The sequence below is a fragment of the Pseudophryne corroboree genome, chromosome 6, assembly GCF_028390025.1.
Source record: "Pseudophryne corroboree isolate aPseCor3 chromosome 6, aPseCor3.hap2, whole genome shotgun sequence".
NCBI lineage: Eukaryota > Metazoa > Chordata > Amphibia > Anura > Myobatrachidae > Pseudophryne > Pseudophryne corroboree.
In genome coordinates this window covers 802,049,612-802,064,093 of record NC_086449.1, presented here as the reverse complement: position 1 = coordinate 802,064,093, position 14,482 = coordinate 802,049,612, and the positions used below count along the sequence as shown (strand labels likewise).

Here is a 14,482-nt window from a genome sequence, read left to right as displayed (position 1 = left end):
TCCTTCGACAACAAGGAGTCAATATAATTCCTTACCTGGACGATCTCTTGATAAAAGCGAGATCCAGGGAATGGTTGGTGCGGAACATTGCACTCTCCCTATCAGTACTCCAACAACACGGTTGGATCATGAATTTTCCGAAGTCGCAGTTGGAACCGACGACAAGATTGTCCTTTCTAGGGATGATACTGGACACAGAAGTACAGAAAGTATTTCTTCCAGTAGAAAAGGCTCTGGAAATCCAGAGAATGGTCAAACAAATTTTGAAACCAACAAGAGTGTCGATCCATCAATACATTCGGTTGTTGGGGAGGATAGTAGCGGCCTACGAGGCCATACAGTTTGGCCGATTCCGTGCCAGAGTATTCCAGTGGGACCTGTTGGACAAGTGGTCCGGATCCCACCTACACATGCACCGGAAGATAATCCTGTCCTCCAAAGCCAGGATTTCGCTCCTGTGGTGGCTACACAGTTCTCACCTACTAGAGGGACGCAGGTTTGGGATTCAGGACTGGGTCCTAGTAACCATGGATGCAAGTCTCCGAGGTTGGGGAGCAGTCACACAGGGGGAAAGCTTCCAAGGAAAATGGTCAAGTCAGGAAGCCTGCCTTCACATAAACGTTCTGGAATTGAGAGCCACTTACAACGGCCTTCTACAAGCGGACAATCTTCTTCAAGATCAACCCGTGCAGATCCAGTCGGACAACGTAACAGCAGTCGCGTACATAAACCGGCAAGGCGGAATGAAAAGCAGAGCGGCAATGGCAGAGGTGACAAAGATCCTCCTCTAGGCAGAAAGACATGCAAGAGCTCTGTCAGCAATTTTCATTCCGGGAGTGGACAACTGGGAAACAGACTTCCTCAACAGACACAATCTACATCCAGGAGAGTGGGGCCTCCACCAAGAAGTCTTCGCAGAGGTGACAAGTCTCTGGGGAATTCCTCAAGTAGACATGTTGGCATCTCAACTCAACAAGAAGCTTCAGAGATATTGTTCCAGGTCGAGAGACCCTCAAGCAATAGCAGTGGATGCACTGGTGACCCAGTGGGTGTTTCGGTCGATATATGTCTACCCTCCACTTCCACTGATTTCAAAAGTTCTAAAAATCATAAGAAGAACAAGAGTTTGAGCAATCTTCATTGCCCCAGACTGGCCAAGGAGGGCTTGGTATCCAGATCTTCAGGAGTTGCTGATAGAAGATCCTCGGCCTCTTCCTCCTCGCGAGGACCTGCTACAGCAGGGGCCGTGCGTGTATCAAGTTTTACCGTGGCTACGTTTGACGGCATGGCTGTTGAGCGCCAGATCCTAGCCTGAAAGGGTATTCCCAAGGAAGTCATCCCCACTCTTATTCAGGCCAGGAAAGGAGTAACGTCTAAACATTACCACCGTATTTGGAGAAAATACGTGTCTTGGTGTGAATCCAAGAAGGCTCCTACGGAAGAGTTTGAGTTAGGACGTTTTCTCCATTTTCTGCAGGCTGGTGTGGATGCGGGCCTTAAACTGGGTTCAAACAAGGTCCAGATTTCGGCCTTATCAGTTTTCTTTCAAAAACAATTGGCCTCCCTTCCAGAAGTTCAGACGTTCATGAAAGGGGTTCTGCACATCCAGCCTCCATTTATGCCTCCTGTGGCACCATGGGACCTTAATGTGGTGTTGCAGTTCCTTCAATAGAGTTGGTTTGAACCTCTACAGGAGATAGAGTTGAAGTTTCTCACTTGGAAAGTGGTGATGGTTTTGGCCTTGGCATCCGCAAGGCGGGTGTCTGAGTTGGGGACCTTGTCTCACAAGAGCCCTTACCTGATCTTCCATGAAGATAGGGCTGAGTTAAGAACTCGTCAACAATTTCTACCAAAGGTGGTTTCGTCTTTCCACATAAACCAACCTATTGTGGTGCCAGTAGCTACTGACACTTTCACTGAGTCAAAGTCTCTTGATGTGGTTAGAGCTTTGAAGATTTATGTCGCAAGAACAGCTCGGATAAGAAAAACGGAGGCTCTGTTTGTCCTGTATGCTCCCAACAAGATTGGGTGTCCTGCTTCTAAGCAGACTATTGCGCGCTGGATCAGAGGAACGATTCAGCACGCTCTTTCCACGGCAGGATTGCCGGTACCGAAGTCGGTAAATGCCCATTCTACTAGAAATGTGGGCTCATCCTGGGCGGCTGCCCGGGGCGTCTCGGCTTTACAACTTTGCCGAGCAGCTAATTGGTCAGGGTCAAACACGTTTGCTAAGTTTTACAAGTTTGACACCTTGGCCGATGAAGACCTCAAGTTTGGTCAATCGGTGCTGCAGGGTCATCCGCACTCTCCCGCTTGTACTGGAGCTTTGGTATAACCCCATGGTACTGAAGTGGACCCCAGCATCCTCTAGGACGTATGAGAAAATAGGATTTTAATAGCTACCGGTAAATCCTTTTCTCCTAGTCCGTAGAGGATGCTGAGCACCCGCCCCAGTGCGTACTTTACCTGCAGTTGTTAATTTTGTAGTTACACTAATGTTGTGTTACGGTTATTTCAGCATGTTGCTGCAATTGTTCATGCCCATTGGCGTGTGTTATGTTGAATGCCATGTTGTGCGGCATGGTTGAGGTGTGAGCTGGTATGAATCTCACCATTAAATTAAAAGTAAATCCTTTCCTCGAAATGTCCGTCTCCCTGGGCACAGTTCCTATACTGAGGTCTGGAGGAGGGGCATAGAGGGAGGAGCCAGTTCACACCCTTGAAAAGTCTTAAAGTGCCCATGGCTCCTGCGGAACCGTCTATACCCCATGGTACTGAAGTGGACCCCAGCATCCTCTACGGACTAGGAGAAAAGGATTTACCGGTAGGTATTAAAATCCTATTATTTTCCCCATTTAGAGTGTAGGATGCAAATGTGTTTTTTGTCCCAAAATGCATAACTTTGCATTTTTCTATATTGAACCTCATTCTCCATTTAGACGCCCAGGTCGCAAATTTAAATAAGTCATTTCGTAGAGACTCCACATCGCCTTCTGAATTAATTACCTTACACAGTTTAGTATCATCTGCAGAGATTGATACTGTGCTTTCCGGGCCTATTCCTAGATCATTGATAAATATATTGAACAGTAGCAGGCCAAATACGGACACTTGCGGTATTCCGCTGACTACTGGTGCCCAGCTGGAGGACATCCCATTAACCACTACTCGTACTCTGTTATCCAGCCAACTACTTATCCATGTACAAATAATATATCCTAGGCCAAGTTCCCTTAATTTGATCAGTCTCCCGTGAAACACTGTATCGAAGGCTTTTGCAAAATATAAATAGACCACATCCACTGCTTTTCCCTGGTCAAGATTCTCGCTCACTTCCTCGTAAAAGCTAATTAAATTAGTTTGGCATGATCTGCCCCTTACAAACCCATGCTGACTTTTGCTAATAATTTTAATAGCATGCAGATAATTCTCTATGCTATCCCTCAAAATTCCTTCCACTATTTTACCCACTATAGAGGTTAAACTAACTGGTCTATAGTTACCAGGATTATCTTTAGTTCCCTTTTTAAATAAGGGCACTATCTCAGCTATGTGCAAATCCTTTGGTACCATGCCTGATCTAATTGAACTATAAAAAAATTAAGTATAGGGGTTTTGCTAGCTGTGACCTAAACTCCATAATAACCCTTGGATGAATGCCACCTGGGCCTTGTGATTTATTCCTCTTTATTTTGCTTAGTCTCTCCAGGACTACTTCCTCACTTAAGAATATCAAGCCAAGAGTCATTATCTTCACTATTGTTATGCACTACTCTCACTGTCGGATCCTCCCTGGTGAATATTGAGGGGGGGGGGGGGGGGGGGGATTTGTCATCGTTTATCAAAGCTCCCAGTTCATTTTTTTAATGGGTCTATGCTCTCCTTCTTTAACCTTTTACTGTTGATGTACTTATAAAACTTTTTAGGGTTGGTTTTACTCTCTATACGGATTTGCGTTTCGTTTACAATTTTAGCTGCTCTTACTACTTTTTTGCATCTTTTATTGCATTCCTTATAAAGCTGTAATGACTTCTCCCCTCCATTAGATTTAAATGTTTTGAAAGCACGCCTCTTTTTAGCCATTGCTTCTTTGACCTCCTTATTAAGCCACATTGGTTTGTATTTAATACTCCTGTGTTTAATGCTCATGGGAATTAATTTGTGAATATTGCTATCACATACCTCCCAACATGACCCTCTCCAGGAGGGACAGAATGCTCTGCTCCTGGACTTCCCTCTTAATTTAGGATTGCCGGCACCTGTGCTGAAACACCTTTCTTATCCATTAACCTGTTCAACACAGGTGCCGGCAATCATAGATTAAAAGGAAAGTCCAGGAGCAGAGCATTGTGTCCCACCTGGAGGGGGTCATGTTGGGAGGTATGCTATCAAGCAACCCTTTTAAAGCTACCCACATTTCCGTTGTGTCTTTACCATGAAACAAATCTTCCCAGTCAATGTCGTTTAGTGCCCGTCTCAGCATACTGAAGTTAGCTTTTTTAAAGTTAAATGTTTGGGTTGATCCCTTATAGGTATGTTTCATGAAACTGATGTCGAATGTGATCTTATAGTGATCACTTTTTCCCAAGGTCTCCCCAACTTTAATGTTTGATATAATGTCCACATCAGGCATTCCCAACCGCGGTCCTCAAGGCACACCAACAGTGCAGGTTTTCGTGATATCCAGGCTTCAGGACAGATGGTTAAATCAAAATAACTGAGGTACTAATTAAGTCACCTGTGTTCAAGCCTGGATATCACTAAAACCAGGACTGTCAGTGTGCCTTGAGGACCGCGGTTGGGAAACACTGGTCCACATTATTGGTAATAACTAGGTCCATAATAGTTTTACCTCTAGTTGGGTCCTCAACTAATTGAGTCAAGAATGATCCTTTAATGCAGGCATGTCCAAACTGCGGCCCTCCAGCTGTTGAGAAACTACACATCCCAGCATGCCCTGACACAGCTTTAGCATTCTCTGACAGCAAAACTGTGTCAGGGCATGTTGGGATGTGTAGTTTCACAACAGCTGGAGGGCCGCAGTTTGGACATGCCTGCTTTAATGTATTTAAGAATCTGCTGCTCCTAGTTTTTACACACTAATCGTTACTCCAATTTATATCAGGATAGTTAAAATCCCCTAACACTAGGATGTCCCCCATTCCCGCAGCTTTTTCAATTTGGTGTAAGAGTTTTCCTCCTCATGTACGCTAATATTTGGTTGCTTATAGCACGTGTCAATGACTAGTTTATTTGCTTCAGTGCCCCCACTAGTGATCTAAACCCATAGCGACTCCACGTTATCTCCAATCCCCTCGTAAATTACAAGGTATAATACTGTACACGGCCAGAAAACAAGTGTATGTACAGTATTATACCCTGAATAGTTTGTTACATACACAATAGCTATCAGCCATATATATCTTAGTTATTGCTACATAGCACATACAATTAAAGTATGGCCCAGTAGATCAGGTAGAAATTAGACTGCAATTGGTACACATGCCACAAATTATTTGTTAAATTGGAACAAAACATACTGTACAAATAAAGAGTATTGTACCTTACCAGCTGAGAGTAATGACAACATTATAATGTTTGACAGATATTGGACAATTACAAGTAAATACATGAAAAAGATAAACCGCAAAAGAACACAGTATTTCTGCTTGCAGTCCGGTGTGTTCTGATAAATGGAAGTGTGTACTGAACAACAATTACCAGTAACTTAGCTAAAAGCTCCTAGGTCTGGCTGTGAAACCTGAGCCGTACCCCTGGAAATCTCCCCACATTTCCAGTGCTTACCAAACCCACATTATCAGGGACATTATCAAACTTCAGCTGGACGTGTTGCCTATAGCAACCAATCAGATTCTAACTAGATTGGGGGGAGGAGGGGGGGGGTTTGGGGGAAGGGGGCAACCTGTGGCACTCCAGATTCTGAGGATCTACACATCCCAGTTTTTCTATTACGCCATGCTGATAGATGTAGTTCCTCGGCAGTTGGAGTATCACATGTTGCCTCCCTGTACTAGATAAATGACAGCTCAAAGCTTATTGGTTGCTATTGGCAACATCTATGCCAATGACATCACTCAGGGGGCGTGCCCAACCCAACATCTACGGAATCTGCTTGTGCTGTCTGTCTGCCTGTCATACTGCAGCACCCGACTCCTGTCGCAGCAGAGGAGCCTCCGAGGGTGACACCTGTGTGTGTCATGCACCCATCTTGTGACGCCACTGCTTGTACCTAACTTGCTCACCCAAAGGCCCGACTGCTTCAGACACAGGTAAAAATTGTTAAAACACAATGCAAAAGTGTAATTTATGTACGACAAACAATGTCCCTGACCAAAGTTACTCTCCACGAAGGGAAACTAGACGCATAGTGTCTAGTTCCCTTCACAGGAGGCGGACGGGGACGGCAGCAGGGGCGGACGGGGGACACAGCGGGCAGCAGTGGCGGATCTTGCCACGGTGGAGCGCCCTTTCGGATGGCGCCAGCGTCCTCCGGAAGGCGGCGCCCCGGGCAAAAGTCCTGCTTGCCCGTGGCAAGATCCGCTACTGGCCCTACAGCAATCCCATCTCTCCAGGCACAGGCGGGCATTAGTGCCACCATGAAACAAGTCCACAGGGACGCATATAAGTATGTCAGTTTTCTGGGTAAATACATTGGGTAGGTATTACTGTCGATCGTCAGTGGTTTATGGTCGATGGTGAATACTTTTGCCATTGATGGGTGAGAACCAAATGGTTTCCCGCCATCGATGGTAAAGAACGACCCAATGTTTTGTTGTTGTTGTTTTTTTTTTACAAGGTGCTAGGATACAAAGCATAGTCCCATCACACCTGCAAAGCCCCACCCGCAGGTTTTGATTGGCCCATGACCACGGGCCGTCAGTGAAGGAATAGGGATGACCAATTGTTAGTGTAACCATCGATGGTCATACATTACATAGTCTACAACCATTGATGGTTACTTATCATTTTAGCATTGATGGTAACCATCGATGGAAAACACACCGAATTTGACATAATGAGTGAATGAGCAGATCTATGTAGTGTGTGGCTGCACTGCACACTACATGGATCTGCCTAGTTGCAATGGTTTTGAACTGACAATTCTAGCTTCATATAGTTAGAATCTGCAGGCTTGTTACACAGGAGCAAATAGCCCTATAAAGCACCTTTCACATCGCCAACGCCGGATCGCACCCGGGAATTTGAAAGTTTTGGACCCTAATAGTGGGCTTCCCAATGCGGCAATTTTTCGGGTTGGTTGCCATAGCGGTGGGGGGCAAAGCCGACAGCGGGGTGGAGGTGGCGCTGGGAGATGAGATCATCTCCGCGTCGCCTCTACCTATGTAATGAACGGGTCCCTGGTCGCATCCATGCAGGAACCCGTTCATGCTGCCACTGACCCGGTATTCAACCCGGGAATAACCCTTCTTATTACCCGGGTTGAATTACCGGGTCAGGAGACCCAGGAATTCTCATGGGGCCCTTTCACATCGCACAGTGACCCATGTCATATATGCCGGGTTATTTTTGCTATGTGAAAGGGGTATAAGTATGGTGTCTGCCTTCAGTGTAAGGGGCCCTACACATTTCCCGATGCGCCGCCGAGGTGCCCGACGGCCGATACGGCCGACGAGCGACCCGGCGGCGGCGGGGGGGGGGGGGGGGGGGGGGCAGTGACGGGGGGAGTGAAGTTTCTTCACTCCCCCCGTCACGCGGCTGCATTGAAGTGCAGGCAAATATGGTCGAGATCGTCCATATTGGCCTGCATGCACAGCCGACGGGAGACCAGCGATGAACGAGCGCGGGGACGCGCATCGTTCATCGCTGGAGTCTCCACACTGAAAGATATGAACGAGTTCTCGTTCATTTATGAACAAGATCGTTCATATCTTTCAGAAAATCGGCCAGTGTGTAGGGACTATAACAGGTCATGGGTTCTAAGGTTCTAATCCTGGGTATGACTGCTAAGAAATGTGTGATTTAAAATAAATGACAGTGAGATATATATATATATATATATATACATACATACATATATTTATCTATATACGGGGGGAGGCACCAATATTTGTCTTGCCTCCTGGCAACTGGGACGACCATACGCCACTGACGGCATTACACAAGGGGGCAGGGCCTAGGGACACACAGCAACCGCCCCCCATCAGAGGCGACTATAGGCAAATAAGTGCAATATGTAATGGATCCTACCAATAACTATTATTACTAATAATATAAATCTATGAAGCACTATTATAACAAAATTATTTGCTAGCAAAGTAGATTTATAAATATCCTTACAGCAGTGGTTCTCACACTGTGTGCCGTGGCTCCCTCACCAGACAATTGAACCTAAGGATGACTTATAAACACAATTTACTTAAGCTACTTTTTCTTTCTAAATTTTTCAGGGGTGCCGTGAAAAAAACTCTGATACTCTATGGCGCCATTATTCAAAAAAGTCTGAGAACCGCTGCCCTACAGACTAGTACATAACATTGGGGGTCATTCCGAGTTGTTCGCTCGCAAGCGGATTTTAGCAGATTTGCTCATGCTAAGCCGCCGCCTACTGGGAGTGAATCTTAGCATCTTAAAATTGCGAACGATGTATTCGCAATATTGCGATTACACACCTCGTAGCAGTTTCTGAGTAGCTCCAGACTTACTCGGCATCTGCGATCATTTCAGTGCTTGTCGTTCCTGGTTTGACGTCACAAACACACCCAGCGTTCGCCCAGACACTCCCCCGTTTCTCCGGCCACTCCTGCGTTTTTTCCGGAAACGGTAGCGTTTTTTCCCACACGCCCATAAAACGGCCTGTTTCCGCCCAGTAACACCCATTTCCTGTCAATCACATTACGATCGCCAGAACGATGAAAATGCCGTGAGTAAACTTCCTAAGTGCATAGCAAATTTACTTGGCGCAGTCGCAGTGCGGACATTGCGCATGCGCATTAAGCGGAAAATCGCTGCGATGCGAAGATTTTTACCGAGCGAACAACTCGGAATGACCCCCATTGTTATCAGTTTTGCAGATTCTTCTCTTGCAGACTGGTATGTCCTTGCACCATGATATTGATTTCTCATGTTTACATGATAATATAATGTAATAAGTATAATATATAATATAATGGTAGAGCTGTGTCCCTGTGCAGCCTATCAGAGGTCTGGGACTGCTGCCTGCAGTCAGTGTGAGGTCACATAACACCCACAGCAGACAGAGGGACGTGTTGTGACAATGACAGGGGGGGAGGGAGGTGCAGGCAGCCTCCTCCCCGGGGCTTGTGGTAACTCAGCTAAAGTGAAAGCACCATAACAAGAGCTTGCAAGTGACGCTGCTGTGAGTACATTATAAGCCTATAACAGGTCCTGCATAATAATATATATGTGGGGCTCATTATAATCATGGACATCTATATAATATACTGCTACTCTTCTGTCTCTTCCAGGGCAGCTGTCGCTTCAACTAAAACAAGGTAAATTCATCTGGTTGCTGAACTGTTGCTGCTACTTGTTTGTTATTGTTCTGCAGAACTTGTTACATTGTGTCACCCTGGGCTCTGGCGGGCGCTGACCCTTGATCGCTGCCGGCCCCTCCACAGGGAAAGGGATCAAAGTGCCGCAGCTGCCGCTTAAGTGTTAGGGATTTGTATAGATGGTTTCCCCCTGCACATATCACTGGCAGATAATGGCTTCTCAGCTTGCAAGGTCTTGTTTGGACACAAAGTTAAACAATAATTATCTGTGATTAACATGTCCTGACAGTGGCTGTAAGGCTTAATTAATGTCCTATTGCAATATATCTGCTGTTATGCTTGGGTACACAAAATGCACAGGAAGTGTGTATTTATCAACAACAAAACGTGTGACACACACACACACACACACACACACACACACACTCACTCACTCACACTCTCTCTCTCTTAATGAAGAGGGGGGGGGGGGGGTTTGAATCTAGTAATTTAATTTTATTTAAAAAAAAAAAAAATTGTGCCTCCCATCCCCCGCTCTATGACACCTTGGACGGTAATCACTATCCGAAAAGTTGTCACTATTTCAGAACTGCGGTGCTCATTGTTACCCGTGCTCTGTTTTTCGTTTTTCTGTGATGTTAAGTTCTGTTTACCCTGTGGCGTTCTAATGTGTGTTCATGTACAACGCTGCTAAACACTTTTAGCGCCTTATAAATAAATTGTAATAATAATAATAATAATAATAATAATTAATAATAATAATAATATAAACATACTAGAAATAAACTAACCCCCCGTTTTTCCCTTTCTATATTCTTAGCCTTAGTTATTGACAGATTAAAGAGGGATTACAATAGGATTTAAATAAGACCATATATAATAAACTGTTGATCATGTACTAAAAATAAATAGATTGTTTGTTTTAGTAGTTCAGTACCAATATGCAACACCAGGTGCCACGCCCGTATACTATGCTGCCACCGTCTGTAGTCTCTGTTATACTTGTACCTGTTTGTTTGTTCTCCTTTGGAAACGTTTTGCGCAGGTGACTTGTACGATTAGTCCTCCCAGTGCTGGTTTTATAGCGTACTGCCATTAGTACTGCCTTCTGATTACTCAGGCCCTGTTACCTTCACCACTGTTATTTCTGTGTCCATCCCAAAGGCGAGGGGTGATTGTGGGGGGGCTTACAGATGCCCAAAATGCCACCTCTCTATTAGACCTGCTGTGTGTAATATAGCAAATAAGTGTTTCCTGCCTGACTCATGATAGTGTGATTTGTCAGCATCTATAGAGCAGGTCATGTATAATGAATGCCAGGTACGTATGTACATAGCATATATAAATGGAAGAATCGTATACTTATAATGGGAGATATTGTGCACCTTATGTTTGCACTGTTTTGGAGATTTCTGAGCACATATAGGGGCTAATTCAGAACGGACCGTTGGGGGGGGGGCGGGACGCAGCGGCCGTGTGATGTCACGGGCAGCGACGAGTAGCTCCCTGCCAGCGCACAGGAGCTGCGCTGGCAGGGAGTTACTCTTCAAGTACAAAAGCATCACCGCTGTGCAATGCTTTTGTACTTGTGCGGGGGGGAGGAGGGTTCCTGAAATGCGGGATGGGCTAGCCCTGTGCTGGGCGTCCCCCCGCATGTCAGGGAAGCTGATCGTAGATGAGCTCAATTTAGTACATCTACAATCAGGTCTGAATCACCCCCATAGTCTCACCCCCAAAATTATGGGGCTAGTCCCCTTTAGCACGTCAGGTTTGCCCCATCGTACCAGGGCCTGACACTCCTTAAAAGTAACACGATAAAAAGACAAACCACATGTCCCTTTATTCTCATGATTCATTTAAGATATAACTGGCTAAACCATAACTGCGTTCTCTGCCGGAATGTCTGGGAGACTCTGCAATTTTGGTCAGTACACCCGTAGGTAGGCGAAATGCGTCACCATGCCCCAGTCCCACATATGGCACAACGGATGGGAACTGTGATGTTGTTACTCCCCCCCCCCCCCCCATCCGCTTTGTCCATTGAGAAATCCCAGATGTACGAAATTAGCTACAGTATATATTTGCTTCTATATTTTAGTTAATAATTTAGTTTTATGGTGTCTGTGACTTTTCATAGTAAGAGATGTTTTATTTTTGTCACAGAATAATTAGGCTCAATTTTAGCTATTTGTATTATTTTGCATCTCCTCAGTTGGTCTTTGAGCGGACTGCAGCGGTTTTAACATTTGATACGCATATTATATTATCTTCAGGCAGCATTGATCCTATACGTTCTTATGCACCCTCCTGCAATTTTGTACAAAATACATTGCTTTTTACTGCTTGCTTCCCTTGTAATATTTTCTTTCATATAGGTAGCAATGTAAGTCCAGTTGCCCTTTGATATGACACAGATCAGCTCTGCCCTGTGCATTGTTGCATCCATGTGTATCCATAAAGCAATTTTGTGTTTTGTTTTTTTTTAATCCAAAGAAACAGAAAGTAAATAGGCAAAACTACAGGAGGGTGATTGTATGCAGCGCAAACTTTCCCAAACTACACCATTACCATCCAGGTTTTAAGGATATCCATGATTGACTCCAGTTGGTTAAATCAAATTTACTGAGTTACTAATTAAGTCACCTGTGCTTAAGCATGGATATCCTTCAAACCTGGACTGTAATGATGAAATTTGGCAAACCCTGGCCTAAAGCATTCCTGAACACTGGTAAACTACACATGGGTACAAAGGGGCGTGGCTGTGGCACGGTGTGGGCGTAACCTAATTTATCATAAATGGCCACACCCCCAGTGGGCAGGCTTAGCCTTTCTAAAGACCTAGACCTCCCCCCGTTACTATAGAAACACCATTTTATTGCTGCACTCACTGTCTGGAGATGTGTGCACTCCATTTGTTGTGGAACTACAAACTCCACCATGTCTGGCATGCTGAGTCTTGTAGTTCAACATCAGCCAAAGGGTGTCAGTTTGTATAATGCTGCTCTGCTTCAGTAAACTATAAGGGGAAGTGGGAAACAAAGCACAAACTGCAGGAACCCAACCACAAGCCAAATAATAAAAGTCACATGAACCTGAATAGCTCCTGAAACTTCCATACTCATTAGTAAAAGGACGTTTATGCTGTAGATAACCCCTAGCAATGAAAGCAGATGTGTGGTTGCCATGGGTTACTGCATATTTGCACCTTGTGTGTCAATAACCTTTTTTTCTTCTCCACAAACATGCTGTGCTTATTTGTAGTATTTATTTTATGGGTTATAGTTGCCAATAACATAAATCCTGCATTGTAAAGAAACATAACGCAGTGTTTTTCTGTCCAGCAAACGAGTGTATGAATCAATATTTGCCTTAAACCTGTTTTCACTGGTGAACAATGTATAAGATTGTATACATTCTTATTGTGCTGCGTCAGGCTCTTTGTTAGCGGTGCCTGTCGTCATCAGGTCCTGGATGAAGGGTTATTTATTTATTTATTACCAGTTATTTATATAGCACACTCATATTCTGCAGGAGCTTACATTCCTAACCACATGTACACGCACACACATTCACCTTAGGGTTAATTTTGTTGGGAGCCAATTAACCTACCAGTATATTTTTGGGATTGTGGGAGGAAACCAGAGTACACGGAGGAAACCCACGCAAGTATGGGGAGAATATACAAACTCCACACAGTTAGGGCCATGGTGGGAATTGAACCCATGACCTCAGTGCTGTGAGGCAGTAATGCTAACCATTACACCATCCGTACTGCCCAAGGATTGTGTTGTGGTTTGTTATGCTGGTGTCAAGCAGGACAGTGCTGACTTTGTCTGTGTGTTGTAGGCCACGTGTGATGTTCTTATTTCCATGTTCAGTTCAAGGATTAGGTCACGTCTGGGGAGAATCTAAAGTATAGTGAATATGTATCGATGCAAATCTCCCGCTCACTATTTGCCTGCCATTTAAATGGTATTTTGCATAAGCAGCTGGTAAAATGTGACATTGTTTGTGTTAGAAATGAAACCATGTGAGCGCAATATGTATTTCCCAAATAATGATGTCATAGATTCTACACGGAAGTCAGTTTAGCGGACGGATCTTGTCTCGTGCTCCAGGGCTGAGCCTACAGGCGCTCCAGAGTCGTACGCCGTACTTAGGGGTCTATTCATGAAGCAGTTAAAAGTGTGGAGAAGTGAGCCAATGGAGACGTTGTCCATGGCAACCAATCAGCTGCTCTGTATCATTTTATAGTATGCAAATTATAAATGTTACTTTAATGCTGATTAGTCGCCATGGGCAACTTCTCCACTGGCTCATTTCTCCACTCTTTTCACTCCTTCATGAATAGACCCCTTGGAGAGAAAATAAGATTTTACTCACTGGTAAATCTATTTCTCGTAGTCCGTAGTGGATGCTGGGGACTCCGTAAGGACCATGGGGAATAGCGTCTCCGCAGGAGACTGGGCACAGCTAAGAAAGAATTAGGACTACCTGGTGTGCACTGGCTCCTCCCACTATGACCCTCCTCCAGACTTCAGTAAGGATACTGTGCCCGGAAGAGCTGACACAATAAGGAAAGGATTTTGAATCCCGGGTAAGACTCATACCAGCCACACCAATCACACCGTATAACTCGTGATATTATACCCAGTTAACAGTATGAACATAACAGAGCCTCTCAACAGATGGCTCAACCATAACCCTTTTAGTTAACAATAACTATATACAAGTATTGCAGACAGTCCGCACTTGGGACGGGCGCCCAGCATCCACTACGGACTACGAGAAATAGATTTACCGGTGAGTAAAATCTTATTTTCTCTAACGTCCTAGTGGATGCTGGGGACTCCGTAAGGACCATGGGGATTATACCAAAGCTCCCAAATGGGCGGGAGAGTGCGGATGACTCTGCAGCACCGAATGAGAGAACTCAAGGTCCTCCTCAGCCAGGGTATCAATTTTGTAGAATTTTGCAAACGTGTTTG

General features: G+C 44.9%; 1 protein-coding gene across 1 annotated transcript in view; it reads right to left on the bottom strand.

Annotated features, from left to right (window-relative positions):
- Positions 1-10,566, bottom strand: part of TTLL1 (TTL family tubulin polyglutamylase complex subunit L1) — a 115,518-nt gene extending 104,952 nt beyond the window's left edge. The window contains exon 1 of the mRNA XM_063928933.1: positions 10,503-10,566. The gene's annotated coding sequence lies outside the window, so the exon portion shown is untranslated. The remainder of the gene's footprint in view (positions 1-10,502) is intronic.
- Positions 10,567-14,482: the final 3,916 nt, after the last annotated feature.